Genomic DNA, 7,961 nt, shown 5'->3' with positions numbered 1-7,961 from the left:
TGCCATGAATTGCGTCTTATATTGCCTTAATGAGACAAACTAATGTTGCCTATATTGACTTGTTAGCAATTTTTAGCGATTAGTTAAACGAGTTAGTTAAATAATGGCAAAACTGAATTTTAGGCCCATAATATTAAATTTTAAATGTTAAAACTTGAGTCGTATATGGAATTATTGAGGAGACCAAAACAAGACTGCTCGTATATCAGGGCGAAGCCCTGAAGATTCCGACTGCCCCTTAATCCATATCGAATAGTTTTTGGGAAAAAAACTGAAAATACTACAAGTTTAGACAATATCAAAAATGAATTGAGAAAATTTGAGTACCAAATCAAGACGACCGATTAGCTAGCCTTAATTCAATTTGGAACAATTTTGTTTTGAGGGATAATTTGCCACGCATAAAAACTCGTGTTGTGCTTTCAGTATTATGAATAAAATTTCAAAACGCGCATAAATTAGTCCAGAGCGTGGCCAAGTTGGCAATTTTCAAACTCCTGAAACTTTGCACAAAATGATCGGAGGTAAAGTATTTTTTTTAAATATTTGATTTGAGGGAGAAACTATTTTTTCGATTGCCGAAAGTTGACTGAAAAGAAAAGCACCTCACACAAATATTCCGTTCTCTTCGAAAGTCGAAACATTTGGCTCATTGCCTCTATTCAATTTGAAAAAATTTTGTAGAGCGGGATAATTCGCCACGTGTAATATATAAATCGAGCAGTTTAGAAGACTCTTGGCAGAATGCTATAAAGGTGTGCACATCTGACTGGGACCATGCAGATCATAGAATCAATCGCTCTAGGGAGCATAGAGTTTTGTGAAATTGTTCTTAATAAAAAAAGTTCCAGAGCATATTGTTCTCAATTTTTTTGAAAGCCTGAGCAACTAGAAATACCAGCGCGTTCTAAAACTTGCAAAAAGTGACAGTTGAACTGTAATCAGAGAATTACAAGAATTGTGTAGCTGGTTTCTCAAAATTAGTTAACTTTAACAGAAAAGTATCACCATAAATTTGTCTGGAAATTCAAAGATATTTAGGGTTATTTACTTTTTACTTCAAAATTCGAAAATTGAAGTGTTTTTTTTTAAATAGGTCTCTTTTTTCTGTTTCCTTGCGTTCATAGACTCTTTTTGATCGATATGTTGGCTTTTTGATCGATATGTTGGCTATTTTTGTGGTTTGATTAGTTCCAATTAGACTAATTTGGGACAAATAGCACGCATTTTTTTGTCCTATTAGAGCGTTTGTGTCGAAATGAATAATTTCAAATAGAATTGAGGCAGGCTATTTGGTTTTTTATTACGTTACCATACACGAAAGTTATCATCTGGCGTGGCGGGGAATAAGATGGAGAAAATAATCAAAAGGAAATTCAGATCTTTTCATTTTTCCAAAAACTAAATAATTTTTAAAATTAAACATGAACCATTTTTAAATTCTTCCATTGGGACGTTAAAGGGAATAGGAATAATTTGGGTTTCCTAATACGATAAATCAAATTAAACACTCACTCAGTGGCACACTAAAGTGTTGTCGGAAAAGTCTTAAAAGCTTACTCGAGTAGCATGTGAACTTCCAGCATCTACCTTAGCTCGTTAGGTACAAATGTATCGTGCATGCTTGGAACGGTAACAGTCAACGAAGGAACTAACTGCGACCAGAAATTGTACTTCAGGAAAATAAATGTTTTCTGTTTTTGTAAAATCAAAATTTTTAACTTCAAAATTCGAAAATTGAAGTGTTTTTTTTTAAATAGGTCTCTTTTTTCTGTTTCCTTGCGTTCATAGACTCTTTTTGATCGATATGTTGGCTTTTTGATCGATATGTTGGCTATTTTTGTGGTTTGATTAGTTCCAATTAGACTAATTTGGGACAAATAGCACGCATTTTTTTGTCCTATTAGAGCGTTTGTGTCGAAATGAATAATTTCAAATAGAATTGAGGCAGGCTATTTGGTTTTTTATTACGTTACCATACACGAAAGTTATCATCTGGCGTGGCGGGGAATAAGATGGAGAAAATAATCAAAAGGAAATTCAGATCTTTTCATTTTTCCAAAAACTAAATAATTTTTAAAATTAAACATGAACCATTTTTAAATTCTTCCATTGGGACGTTAAAGGGAATAGGAATAATTTGGGTTTCCTAATACGATAAATCAAATTAAACACTCACTCAGTGGCACACTAAAGTGTTGTCGGAAAAGTCTTAAAAGCTTACTCGAGTAGCATGTGAACTTCCAGCATCTACCTTAGCTCGTTAGGTACAAATGTATCGTGCATGCTTGGAACGGTAACAGTCAACGAAGGAACTAACTGCGACCAGAAATTGTACTTCAGGAAAATAAATGTTTTCTGTTTTTGTAAAATCAAAATTTTTAAAATTGTTTTCGTAGTTTTCTTCCTTGTTCTTCCTAAAACTTTTTAATCTATTTTTCAAGTTATTTTGCTTAAGCATAAAAAATTCATTCAGTGGTTTTTAAGAAACCTGAAAAGCCTTTAAAATTTAGAAAACTTTTAAAATTTGGCTTTTGAAAAAGTGGCAATAGTGGGTAATCAGCGTGTTCACGGTACCAAATATATTATAACACGTCGGCTGGCTTTATTCCACTTCCCGTCTGCAAAAAATGTTAGATACTGCAAAAAAGTGTTTTCGCTGTAGCTAAATGTGTGTTTTTCTTTGCTTATTGCAAAATGCGTGATGATAAGATAAAAAGATGGAACAACAAATTTGTTCACAATAGATAACTTCGCCGCCAGGCAATGTTTCAATAAACTATGACAAGTTTAACTATAAGCTGTGACAAATTATGACAAAGTTGGTCAAATAAACTAATTAGTTATTTGAAATTGAATGGTGGGTTGGTTAGAGTGGGAAATCGCCCGGAAGTGCACGCTTTTTTCGCAAAATTTAATGGGTCTTTAGTTAAACGGTGCAAAGCAAAGTGGTGCACCTAGTGCTTATCTTACAAGACCAAGCAGTGTTTTTGAATTGTAAGCGGATTCTGCAACAAAGCTGGACAAATTTTCTTGCGGAATCCTCAACAATGCCAATTTTTGGGCTTTCTAACTGTTTTTAAATTCAGAGACAAATGGCTGTAACACTAAAACTCAAATGTTGCTCAAGAAACAAAGTTTGCACAATCCAGAACAAAATTTGCGGAATTCACAAACAAACAACCCAACTTATGAGTGTTTGCGCTGTCGCGAAATCTGCATTTAGAAAACGGAATTGACTAATTGCACGTGGAGTTCAGTAACATATGGATAAGTAATTAAGCGCAAAAAAATAACTTAACATCACAAAAGAAACCTCCGGTTTTTGCGTTGATAGTTATCAGGGAACTAAAGCACAATTGCGTTTATTTACCATTTTCAAGGGTCAAAACCAGTGGCGGATCTAACATTTTCTCGAGGTCGAACAAATTTATTTACCATTTTCAATGGTCAAAACCAGTGGAGGATCTAGGATTTTCTCGAGGTCGAACAAATTTACTTACCATTTTCAATGGTCAAAACCAGTGGCGGATCTAGGATTTTCTCGAGGTCGAACTAATTTACTTACCATTTTCAATGGTCAAAACCAGTGGAGGATCTAGGATTTTCTCGAGGTCGAACAAATTTACTTACCATTTTCAATGGTCAAAACCAGTGGCGGATCTAGGATTTTCTCGAGGTCGAACCTTTTTTTTAGGTCGATCAAATCGATTTTTCAGTTCTCCTAAAGCACTAAAAAGACGCTGTTTTGGCCAATTTCTTTGTGCCGCAGGCAAATTTTTGAAAAAACAGGTTAAAAAAAGTCACGTTTTGGAAAATTTTGACAAAAAATCGCGTTATTTTGGCGCGCGCTCTCCCTTAAAGTTTGTATATTGGCGCCAAAGGCGCCTTTAGAAAAAGTTTAGGATTGGTCGGCCAAAATTGGATTTCCTAAAAATTACCAAAGGGGGGACCCTTTTGGTTGGCAGGGGGTCGAATCCCTGAGGGAAGATGGCGTCCGCAACCCCGCCCCCAGCTAAAACCGCCCATCTGGTCAAAGCATTCTTCAGCAAATAAAGACGCAGAAATTGTATAGAAAATTTTTTCAATATTTAAGAACCAGTAATAAGCATTGAGGGAACGATTAAGAGTTTTCACCGTTTGGGACCTTCACAATTTTCCATGAGCTGAAGAAGCTTACTTCTAGTTTAAAAAAAATAATCCAATCAAAAATTCATATTTTTTTATCGTAAACATTCACAAATTTCGTGAAATATAACTTTGTTTCAAGGGAAGTTTTTAAAGCTTAAACCATCTTTAGTTGGTTAAAGAGGTACATGCGCGATTTCAGTCAGCCAATGCTTAAGATGTGTTAATTTTTCAACTAAATTTTACTAGCTTAACTGTCCCGCACTTGCTTTTCTGTTTAAGATCCAAAAACTAAGTAATCAAAGTTTAATTGATAAGGCAACTGTAATATTCAAAATACCTAAACTTACTGCACTTGTTTGTTTTGGTGTATGCCAGACGATAGCAATCCCAAGGTCATAGCAGCAGGTCCCCAGACAGAAACCGAAGACTTACAAAAATTTACATAAACTTAAACTGGTACCTATGTCATATGGGCAACCACAAATAAATTTTAAAACCATAGATTGAAAACTTATAGTACTTCGCACCTTATCTGATACATATTATCATCTCAATAAGTATTTGTTCATCATTCAGTTTCAGTTTAATCGGAAAAATGTATATACTGAAAATGAGTTTAGATAATGCAAATATTCGAGTTTTTCGGCACATCTGCCGACCCTCTCCCTGGGTCCTTTTTGTCTCCTTTTCTTTTCTTTATTTTTGATCAAATAGATGGATCATAACTCCGCCCATCTCGTCCACTTCTTTCCTTTGTCTCGTCGACCGACGCGTAGCCTCTTCCAATTTTCTAGTCTTTTGACCTATGGTTTTCGATGAGCTCGCTTGCTTCGTGCCCGACGGTTCACCCGTCTCCTTGTCTCGCCTTTCTTCGCTCGCCGTATTCATCGCCGTCCCGCCGCTCGCTGCGACTTCCCGTTCGTTTCTTTCGCCCGCTCTTTCGTTCTCGTCATTGTCGTCATCGCTCTCTTCATCGCTACTTTCAAGTAGTCGCCCTAATTTCTTTAGTTTACTCTCGTGTTCGCTCTCGTGTAGTTTACTCTTGCATTCGCTTCTTTGCCGTCCTTTTCGAATTTTCGTTTGATACCATATGAGTTTCAACCCTTGGTTTAACTTTCGGCTCTTGAACTGTACTTGAGCCTGGTGTATTCTCACTGGGACCCTTTTCTATCCTATTTCCTTCGACCGCTGATCTAAAAGAAACACCGCTTCGCCTTAGTAATAATACCTTTTTCATTTGCACCGTATGTGGTGTTAATTTTTCTTTTGTGGAAGATAAACGCTTATACCTCCTAGGGTCCTTTGGATCCGTGATCCCGGTTCGCTGATACACCGCTGTGGTGGTATTCTTGTTGCGCTTGAGCCACGCTGGTGCGCTCGCATGGGTTAATTCGACGTCCGCCTCTGCTAATTCGTGTTTCTCCAACCCCCGAGAAGTTTTTCGGTTTTGGGGAGCATACTTCTTGTCCATAATAGGCCTCAAATGGCGTCAATTTAGTCTTAGATTGCGGTACGAATTGTAAAGCGCTTAACGCTCGGGATATCATCATCTTGATTTTTTGGTTTTTGTTTTCCCGTAGGTATGTTAGAACGTAATTTTTTTATTGATTCGATGGTTCTTTCAACCATACCAGTTGCGCGATGATCCTTTACCGGGGATTTTATAAGTTCGATACCCTCGTAATAACAGAAGTTTAAATTGTTTTTTGGAAAAGAATCCGGCCGCCTGATCCGTATGTAGCTTCCTTGGGTGACCATGTGTATTTATATATTTCATTAGGAATTTTAGTTCATTTTTCGATTTGTTACTTGAGCAAACATATGCAAATGGCCAATGTGAAAAAGAATCTACCGCTACTAAAACATATTTCTGCCGACCTTGAACATAGTTTAGTGGACCCCAGAAATCCAATTGGACTAAATCGATAGTTTCCATGGGTACATATGTTATCCCAAAATTACTTTTAGGAATGTTCGGTTTAAGGTTTTCACCTGCTTCTAAGCAGCTTTTGCAGTACTTAGCGGTGGCCGAGAGGTTCCTATGCAAGAGCGGGATCCCAGTGTCCTTCGCCGCCGCGAACATTTTATCTCGACAGTGGTGGTTGTGATGTAGTCGGTTAAGTACTGATTTGGACATAACCTTCGGTATGGCCAAACGGCCGTCCATCCACAGACAGTTTTCTCTCACTGCAAAGTCGTTATAATGTTGGGCATAATACTGTCCGAGCTTAGCAATTAATTTCATTGTCTCTCTGTTTTCATTGTCTCTCTGTTGTCTTCCGTAAAACAATCCTCGCCAATATGTAACGTTACGCTCTCGTTTAAATACGTTTCGCATTTTGTCCAAAACTCGTGAGTATCTCTCCGTTTTAATACTAACCGCCGGTTTACGGGCTTTAAAGATCCTTTGTGCTTCATCCCAATGCAAAGGTACAAGTTGGATTTTAACTTCTTCCCCCCTCTAAACGATTTTTTCCATTATTTTCCCCCGGCAGCGCTGCAATCTCCGTGGCATCTAAGGTATCATTGAAGTAGAAATCATCGAGATCGATGTCATATTTAGAGATCTTTCCCCAGTGGTGAAATTTTATGATCCACTCCTCCCAGTATGTCGGCGGCTCCGGCGTGTGCGCGTCCCAAAATGATAGTATGCTCAATGGGTTCTTTCCCCCTACTTTTCTTGCAGCTGGCTGCGCCATGATAAAGATCCAAAAACTGAGTAATCGAGGTTTAATTGATAAGACAACTCTATTGTTCACAATACCTAAATTTACTGCACTTTTTTGTTTAAGTGTATGCCAGACAATAGCAATCGCAAGGTCATAGCAGCAGGTCCCCAGACAGAAACCGAAGACTTTCATAAATTTAAATAAACTTACACTGGTACCTATGTCATTTAATTGGAGCTAGCTCTTACTTGTTCACTTTTGATCTGGTTCTAGCTTAGCTCTTAGTCAGGTAACAAACTGCGGAATCCAGTTCCCTCTTGCTGAATCCTCTATCAAATGCGGCTTCCGCTAACAAATTTGCGGACCTAACCTTTTTACAAATGAGGAGCGCGCAACAAGTTCCTATGTTTGCTCGTTGCAGATTCCGCTACACATCAAGTTTGCGTACAAAAAATACTTTACAAGTATTCTTTGAGAACTCCAATACAGTGCTGATTTAAATTATCCGGACAAAATGAATAAAATATGATTTTTCAAACACGTTTTTCTCAAATTGGGTGAAAATTAGACAAAAAAAGAAGAGAAAAAAAGTTGCTTAGAATTTCATCAGAACTAATATGGTGCAATTTTTTCTCCAAAATTTTCAAACAAAATTTTGTTGTGTGGATTTCATATTCAAGTTTTGACATGTTTAGAGGCTTGTCCCCGAATTCCAGAGACACACATCCCCCAAACGGTACGTTGTATGAGAAGTTTGACCTCGTAATCTAAGCTCGGGTATAACTTCGCCCGAACTCACAGTAACCTGTGATTTTTCTAGTATTGCCGTGTTAATGCATTGCCCGCCAAGCTGTTAGTTTTGCTGGCGCTACAGTTTAGGGAGACCAAACTGGTTAAAAAAATAGAACAGTATGTTGTAAAACCAACTTAAGTGTTATATAAAGTATGGCGAACTGCTCAACATCATCGACACTATAATTTGGTAGCTCGAAGCAGTTTTCTTTCGCTTTGCTTTTTTCCTGAATTTCGTTAATTTTGGCAATAATTTTGTTAAGCATGGGTTAACTGGGAAATAGACCAAGCTTCCATTTCTCGGAATATTTCTCCTCGCTCTTGCTTTTTTGTATGAATTAAAATGGACTATTTCTGATTTTCTACTGA

The sequence above is a fragment of the Symsagittifera roscoffensis genome, chromosome 2, assembly GCF_963678635.1.
Source record: "Symsagittifera roscoffensis chromosome 2, txSymRosc1.1, whole genome shotgun sequence".
NCBI classification, from domain to species: domain Eukaryota; kingdom Metazoa; phylum Xenacoelomorpha; order Acoela; family Convolutidae; genus Symsagittifera; species Symsagittifera roscoffensis.
Note: the sequence above shows the minus strand (reverse complement) of the source record.